This window comes from Pocillopora damicornis, chromosome 5 (assembly GCF_964200805.1).
Source record: "Pocillopora damicornis chromosome 5, jaPocDami1.2, whole genome shotgun sequence".
NCBI lineage: Eukaryota > Metazoa > Cnidaria > Anthozoa > Scleractinia > Pocilloporidae > Pocillopora > Pocillopora damicornis.
Genome location: NC_142674.1, coordinates 21224592 through 21233658, shown reverse-complemented (window position 1 = coordinate 21233658; position 9067 = coordinate 21224592). Strand labels below are relative to the sequence as shown.

General features: G+C 35.3%; 1 protein-coding gene across 1 annotated transcript in view; it reads right to left on the bottom strand.

Annotated features, from left to right (window-relative positions):
• LOC149045913 (gamma-tubulin complex component 6-like) overlaps positions 1 to 9067 on the bottom strand; it is a 96636-nt gene that overhangs the window by 29561 nt on the left and 58008 nt on the right. The gene's annotated exons all lie outside the window — the stretch shown is intronic.

Sequence of the window (9067 nt, the reverse complement as noted above, 5' to 3'; positions counted from 1 at the left end):
CGACTTAAACGTATATTTCTGCATTTCTTTTCGACAACAAGGATTCGCGGCAAATACTCTCGTGCACGATGTAATTTGTACTGGATGTGTGAAGAAGAAGTAAAATTAAAATGATGAGCAAGAATTTTGACTGGATCAAACACGATCAAAGCGAAGCAAAAATCGTATTTGCCATCCCCGTAAATTCATCCTTTCAGGCAGTAAATTTACGCTTTTTCCTAGCATTTACTGCCCCTGTAAAGTAGTCAAATGTGGATTTTTTGTCACATTTGCCACTCGGCGCAAATACGTAGTGAACGATATTTTTCACCATCTTTGCTTCAAATGTAATTACTGTACAAATATAACGTTTGCGTAGTATTTGCTAGTTGGTAAATATAAATTGTCGACCGCCTATGCTTTACATACAAATGTGATGCAAAAATGGGGTTTGCATCGCGGGTAAATGTAATCAAAACGACGTGCAGCGGAATGTTTGCTACAATTGTAAATTCATGTTTCGGTGCGGTAGATTTATCTATTTACCACATTTTTAGTTCATGTTAAATCTGATGCAAATGTGCAGTTTTTCTTCTCATTTGCTTTGGACTGTAAAGATTGAGTAAATGCGGTATTTACCATCTTTGCTTCGCGTGCAAATATTATCCAACGATGGAATTTGCCTCGGGGCAAATATAAACAAATTTGATCAAATGTGGTATTTACTTCATATTTGCATTGATTTTGCAGTTGTTGTAAATCCATTTTTTCGTGCAGTGTAACGTTCTTGTTAGACGCTTCGTGCTCGGAGTTTGACGCCTTTTTATTGATTTTTAAGAAGAATAAAGCAATTTCAATCAGAAATTGCTAACAAACGCGGAACATTCATTGACTTTATCTTCTAATGTGTTTTAATCAAAAGAAGGTTACGGCAGTCGTCTTTTTAGACTATCAGTACAGCATGATAGTGCAAATAAGACGCGAATTAACGAAACTTAACCAACAGCAAATATTTCAAATAACAATAATTTCAAAATTATCAATCGGACAGTGTTAAGCGTAAAGCGTAAATCGCCCCCTTTTATTATCAAATTAAAGACGTTTTTAACAAATAAAGAAGCCTGGAAGCACTGTTCTGTTCAAGCGGCGTTTGTATGTTGACTCGCCATACGGTCAGAATACGGCACAACCCGCATAAATATTCAGGGATACTACACACCAAGCCGTCTAATAAGATGTATTTATCCACAGCTTATTCTGCATCAGTTGCAACCAAATAACTCGTTTTCATACTAGTTTTAAAGGTCATCGTGTGCAAGACTTGTGGGTCAAGTGCGTCCCTTTTCTTTAAAAAATTGTTTGCTAAACACACAAGCAGAAATGAAAAGCATTTCACAAAGATTTATCAAGAAAACGTGCTGTTGTAAAATTTCCTGAAGGCATTTGCCTTTGACAGTCTCTATTGACATACGACCGATGGATTACGTCACTTTAATACTTTTCAAGTATTTCATTTTTAGTCGAATGAAGGTCTTCCTTAACGAGCATCTCCAAGATAAGTTTTCATGGAATAAAAAAGTGTTGGAAATGTGATATTATTGTTACCTACGCTACCGAATGTGAAAAAATTTCCAAATGAAAGCGGGGAAATTAATTTGTATCAATTAATCTTATATCGGTATTGACTATTTAAGGTGATGATCAATTCCCCGCTAAATTAAACACAGTCCATGGGGAAGTTGCACATATGCAAATCGACTGTCGTTGACGAAAAGTCAAGCAATTCAGCACTTTTTTCCAGCATTTATCGTTTCAAAGTTTTCATGTAACTCATCAACAAGAGCTTAATACTCTAAAACATTGAAAAAATATACAGTAAAAAACATAGCTAAATTGAGGAAAATGATATTTTGTTTTACTCTATATCATTAAAATATACAACGCAAGCTCAAAGTTATAAGAACCAGAAGTTTCTAAGACTAAAATACATGCCAGCTGAAATGATTAATTTAAGAAAAAACATTTTCTCCAGTTAAGTACGTCCTCAAAATAATCAATATGTGGTCTTAAATATTAGAGACATATGTAATATCAACACTACTTCTCTAACACAGGTGACTTGTCTTTGTTTCATCGGAAGCTTTTTAACTGAACAGCAGTTTAGATAAGATTCAATGTGTCACGAAAAGATTCTGAACCAGAAGTCCTCGGGATCTAGAAGATTTTTAAGTATATGCATCAGCTAATGTTTTTCTTGCGCCGGAACTATTCTGTTGTTAAATAACAACGCCTTTTGAAGAGAAGCCTCCCCTATTCTTGCTTTATATCTCTTTTGAAGAATGCGTAAACTTTACGGTTTATTCCGGAGTTAATAACTTGTGGATTTATTTTGTAATAAAAATCATTACCACATTTATGACCAGCTAAAAATAATAAACTACAATGCAAGAATATTCTGTAACACAATAGAAACACACACGTTACCAAAACCACCCATTTTACAGATTAATTGTTTCGAGTTTGAACTTTAACAACCCGATGACAAAAATTCAGTTGCCTGGCTACAGTGCGATCCCTAGAGTTCAGATTGTAAATAACAAGAAACATGGATGTAAGAAAATGAGATTAGCATCAAGGACAAGAGTTTTTCGAAAAGCAATACAAGTAGCTGACGTTGGTCATCGCATGTTCGAATGAACTGAGTCTAACTGACAACAAAGAAAAAGTAAGAGTGAAAAGAAAAGGAATTCACCAACATCTAAAAACCATTTGAATGACGCGGCGGCGCTTCATCAATGTCAAGTATTTTCAAGGTTTCACCACCATCGTGAGGATGCAGAGGAACCAGCCGAAGATCCAAAACCACAATTTCATTGAATTTCTAGTTTAAGAAAATTTAAGCAAAAACGTTTTAGAAAAAAAGAATTGTTGATATAAGGGTTTTATAAAACCATCTCGCTCGCATCAACTCTTAAAATTTACTTAGGACAATGGATAATGATAAGTTAAGTCGCATTCAAGGCTGCAAACGTTAATCATCTTAGAATGTTCTGTCAGACGCCTCCTGCACAGAGTTTGACGCCAGTCGTTGGTTTCAAAAAAGAATGGACCAATCTGAAATTGAAAACAGAAGCGAAATATTTTTACTTCATTATCTGATGTGTTTCATTTCTCAAAACTACAGCAGAGCGCAGATAAGATGTGAGGATCAATATTTGTTTCTGGGCAACCGAGCTCGATATCGATTTGTCGTACTCGATTACCAAAAGAAAAAAAAAAGATGACGTTTATTTAAATTGACCGTGCCCACTAAAAAGGAGAAGTTGCAATATTTGTGCGCACAAACTAAAAATAATTCATTATAATTGAAATGGAAATGCGAATTTTGGGCATATACTCAGTTCTTTAAGCGGAGAGGAATTGTACAAAATAATTACTTTACTATCTCGTGCGGTAAAAAAACGATACCTTCGTTCACAATTTAAAGCCTGCCATCTTTGGATAACGCCTTCATTTTAATCTCTTCAATAGGCCAAGGTGATTACCGAATTAGTCCCATTTTAAGTGTGGGTTGGATTTTTATGGAGTTTAAACGATGACGCGTTAACTTCGTGCCGTTGCAACAGTGTTCGGCAACCGGCCTACCGGCGTTGATTGAGGTTGAACTTTCAAAAAGAAATAATAAATGAACAACAGTAATAAAAAGATGTACCAAATAGTGGAGGGTTCCAATGGGGTGATGGCTGGTAAGTTTAAAGGATAAAATTGTGGCCACTTTACGGCTAACGGTCAGGTTTTTTTCCCTTACGGTGGTTACCAAAAATATATTTACTATTAACGTTTTTGACCACTACCGTTTAAAACTTTATCGTGAGGCCTTGCTCTAAAGCTGCATACTGACGTAAGGACTTATTATTTTCTTCTCCTTGTTGGAGTCTAGTCAGCTAGCAATAGCGAGAAACGGGTCTAAATTTCGATGATTTTGTGAGTTTCTTATTTTGTAATTGACTACATCACACTTATGCGAAGTATCTTTTTTCCACACGGTTGTTTAGAACAAATGAATAAAACCCCTTAGCGTGATCTCATCGTTAACAAAAGCAATTAAATCATCGCTAAGCGCAAGGTAAAACAGCCTATTGTTTAAACTTGCGACTTCCTCATCAGTGCCTTTTGTAAGGTAAGTGTGATTTTTTTTTCATCCTTTGTTATAATGGAGAAGTATGTTTGCCGTCGTCATAACAGACCAGAAACAAAGGGGGTAAGTTTCTAAAGAAACTCTGGTACTGCGTCAGTGGGGGTAACAAGGTGATTTGATAATATCAACTAAGTTGAAATTGTAAATTGGCCACCTAAAAAGTTCAAAAGCTGACGTTTCGAGCCTTAGCTCTCCATCAGACTAATGAAGGGCTAACGCTCGAAACGTCAGCTTTTGAACTCTTTACGGTGGCCAATTTATAATTTCAACTTAGTTGATATTACCAGAAACAGAACAGTTTGTAATTACATTTATAACGACGATTACTAACAATTTAGGTTTATTCATAAAAACATTGGGTTGTTATGTACTCCCATGTAGGATAGAAGATATATTTGTATCTGGTGTAAATATTATCTGCGTGTGCTAGGCTAGCTTTTTGTATATCCAATGACAGAAAATTTACCCGATCAAATCTGTTGAACTCACCGATCATTTTTTTCTTAATTAACAACAAGTTGTGAGGAAACAAAGTCTTTGTTTATTGAGTAACAACAATTGGCGCTAACCGCACGGCTCCTAAAATACAACAACGCTCAGTAAATTAAGGCATTTCATGTAACATCTGTATGGATAAGGATAAATGGGTTGATCTCACCAACCTTCCTTCCTAATTAAAAAAGAGTTATGAAGAAAAAAAGTCTTTGTTTATTGATTCACCGCAATAAGCACTTATCGTATGGCCCCCAAAATACAATAACGCGCAATAGATTGAGGCGGTTTTTTTTTATAACATCCGTTTACAGGATTTTTCAGCTATGATTCACTTACATAGGAAAGTAAACTGAGGTTAACGAATGTGTAGTTATATTCTCTCCAATGCTAGAGGCGACACGTGTTGGAATAAAGGAGAAACTACAACAATACGTCTTTCTTTGTGCTTCCCACTAGTCTTCGTTAAGGAAAAAACTATTTTTAATTCATGTTATGCAGGGCAGGGTTTTTATTCGTTTTACTTTGTTTTTTTTTTTATGTTTTTTTTTTTTTTTTAACAAATTCAAATTCGTGTCAGACTGGGTTGGTGCGAGGCTGCGTGTCGGCTTTTATTTGGTGTGGGATGCCTTTGATCTGTAACCAAACCGGTTAGACCGTCTGCGACAGTGGGACAAGGGTGTTCAGATAACGGGGAAAAATGCATTTGTCAAATCATTTATTATCACGTGAAACACAGCGCAGCAAACGAACAAATCGAGCTTACTCATACTGAAGAGGGGGAAATTGACGAGTGTGTTTCCCATAATTCTTAAAAAAACATATTTGACTTAAAAAAACCTAAACATTTTTTGTATCGCTTTCAATATTTGTCCTCGTAGCTATCTTTCCTTCCATAACGTTTTTATCTTAAACATTTTTTCCTGTAAGTGTACTTCTGTTTCCTAGAGGTATTTTTCAAATGTAAATAACTAAACTAAACTGGAGGTTGACTGAAAACTCAAAAGTTAGTTAGCTTCCAGACTCTTTATTTTTTCAATTCCTCACTCGTTACTAACCCTAAAATACAACAACGCTTTGACATCACCGGCACGCTTCTATCTTAACAACTGCGTAAAGAGATCTTTTCTAGTTAAGTAATGTTCCAGATAAGTGCTAAGAGAGGTATTACATACAGCAAAAAAAGCGGAAGATCTCAATGAGAAAGTACTGAAAATGTTTTCCATTCAAAAATACTTCTTAAATTTCATGGTTAGTTTGTTCTGTGCTTATCATATTGCCTTTTGTTCTAGTGCATAAACGATTTCCATTTTTTGCGTTATCATTTGCGACCTCGATACCTCTCCTAGCTAATAAATGGAAAATTACTTGTCTTCTTTTAAAAGATAATATGTCAAGACAAACTTGACAATCATAATATCTTCTGGGTCCATGTGATCCAGTTCACAGCGCGGGATATTTGCTGCTACTTCCCCCTTGTTCATAAATGGGCCATTAGATTATTTAAACTCTCTGGATAATACTTCCCAGCGGCACCTACACGAGGGTGATATGCCACTCATCCCATGAGTGGCATACTACCCTCTGCCTATGTTTCATTGCAGGTGTCATTCAAAGGAAACTACCCCTCAGATGAAGAGGAATTCTCAGAGACAATGAAAGGTAAACACAAAAGTAAATAGATTATGATGACCAATGTTAACACCACCAACTTCATAATTAGTCTTAATAACTCTTACTCATAATAACTCTTCTTCTTTATCAAACTTCTTTGTGCAATGTTTGTGCCATGATGAAGCACAGTGAGGTACCTGTTTCTTCCAGTGAATTACCAAAAACATTTAAATTGTTTGTTAATTTTATTTGAGGGTACATCCCAAAATATTTCCAACAAGCCCCTTAGTTTGTTATTTTTATCATCAGTTGTTAGTATCTACACATGACCAACCCTCATTTTTGCCTTTATTCCAGTGAGCACATTACAACATTCAACTAATCTCTCATTTTTTCACCTTTTTTCACATGGAAACAAAAGATGATGACCATGAAAAGAAAGATAAAGGAGCCAGGATGGAGAAAAAAAAGAGAAAGGACCAAAGATCTCACAGGGATCGAAAGGGAAAGAGAAAAAGGGAAGATGCCAAACACTAGAAATAAGTTGTGTACCATCACTCGTGATCAGTACTACCAGTAAACTTGATCATACCGAGACAAAGGCAGATCCAAAATTACTACTAAATTCATTTTATATGTACCTCACCTAACCATAAGTTCACAAGTGTAAGCCATTAAATGATATTCTATTATAATTTAAGGGTTTTTTTTGTTTGATATACTGGCTATGTGTAAAGGTACACAACTTTATTCTCCACCTTTTCATTTCAAGTAGTATATAGAAATAGATTAGCTGGGCTGAAACAGAAGTATTGTTTGTCATATCAAGAACTTCGTTGTATAGAGGTTCGTTAAATCAAGGTTCCACTGTACCATTAACTTACTATTTCCTACTTAACCCTTTAATCCCTAAGAGTGACTAGAATCTAATTTCTCCTAACAATATCATCCTTCAATCACACATAAGGTCATGAGAGTCTAGGAAATGATCATCAACTGGAGAAGTTCTTAATTATTAAACAAACTCTCCTTGTCAGCACCTGTGTAAATGTGTAAGTACAGTATGGAGAGTGTGCATACTGATGTTAGAGTGTAGGGGGTTAATGTTGAATGAACACAACACAGCCTACAGTACAACAATGTCTACATTCATTCAGAAAGTGCACTGTTAATCCTTTACACCCTAACATCAGGAGGGGATATTCTCAATACCAGTCTTTATACATTTCCCAAGTGTTAACAACAAAAATTAGTTTAACAATCAAGAGTGTCTTAAGCTGGTGAACATTTCCTTTGTTTTTGTTACCTGAATGTGTAATTCAGGGGTGATGTTGTAAGGAGAAGTTTGATGCTAGTCACTCATAGGGGTCAAACGATTAATCATAGCCCTTAAGTTTTTTAAGAAAGTTATTCCCTATAAAGTTGTGTTCATTCAGTTCAGTTAAGATCCATTACACAATGCCTCTGTTATATTTAGGCAGTAAGTATGTTGACTGAGTCCAGAATCTTAACCCTTTGACTCCCAAGATCTGATTGTTAATTCTCCTTTCTAGCTGCTGCATATTTCCTTGTGTATTAGTTACAAGAATTTGGTGTTTTGATCAAGATGACAACTTCTACCTGATAAGTTTGACTATTCTCATCACCTGTTTGCTAAATGATGTATAAGTGTTATTAATAGGGAGAAGTTACATGTCAATCACTTCTGGGAGTTAAAAAGTTATCAATAAGGCTGTAAGGATTTTCTGCTAAGATCTTGACTAAAGGATCATCACTATCTCTTACAAAGAAAAAAAAATGGAAATACTTAAGAGGTTGTCTCTCTTATTTCCACCCGGTCAATTTCATGTCAAAAATAATTTTCCCTGATATATAGGGGTCAGAATATGTTAAAGTTTGCCTTTTCAAATATATGGAGAGGGAAATTCTAACTTTCTTAGCAAACTAGAAAGGTTGTTAAGGGATCTGATATAAATGTTGTGGCTTAACTATGCAAATCAAATATTTTACAATGTTACAAAATATGCATATTATTCAATTTCCGAGATGTTGTGATAGTCCCTACCAACTGGTGAAATAATTATGGCCCTTAATGCAGCCAGAAAATTATTTCAAATCAAACCAAATCTAACTTAGTTCTTTCCTAAGTATAGTCTTTCTGTTGACAGAGTTTAAGGTGAAATTGGCAGGGTGGAAATGAGAGAGATGGCCTCTTAAGCCGTAAAGATCTACTTCTGGATGCCTCAGAAATCCTTGTTAGTTGTCAGTGTAGATGGGCTAGATGTCACCAAGGCTACATTTTAATAGTGAGACAACTCAACATTTTGCAACTCGCTAAGGCCAAAGGAACACCCAGTGACAGACAAAAATCCTCATGTTTACAAGCAATTAAGTACTTTTCCCAAGCTGCAAGCCTAAATATTCAGCTGAGTGTTTTGTAATTAGGAATGAGAGTTTGAAAAACACAGTTTAGTACCCATATTACTTTGCTCAGAAGTATTACCTCCAGCTCGAGGTTTTCGAGATACAAGTTTGCTTTAAAAGGTTGCTACTTTTGGTTAGTTCGGTAAGAAGGAAAGGAATTGCGTTGCACAGTGGTTGAATGGTTTATAAAATCTTGCTCTAAACCAGAAGTTGTTTTATTTGTTTTTAAAAAAGTATACATATATCACTGAACGTTCATCTAAAAGTGAAACAAGTTTATCTAAAAGTGACACAAGTATTCCCCTGCGTAGTTAACCATAAAAATTTTACATTTTACAATAAACTAAGGATTACCAAAAG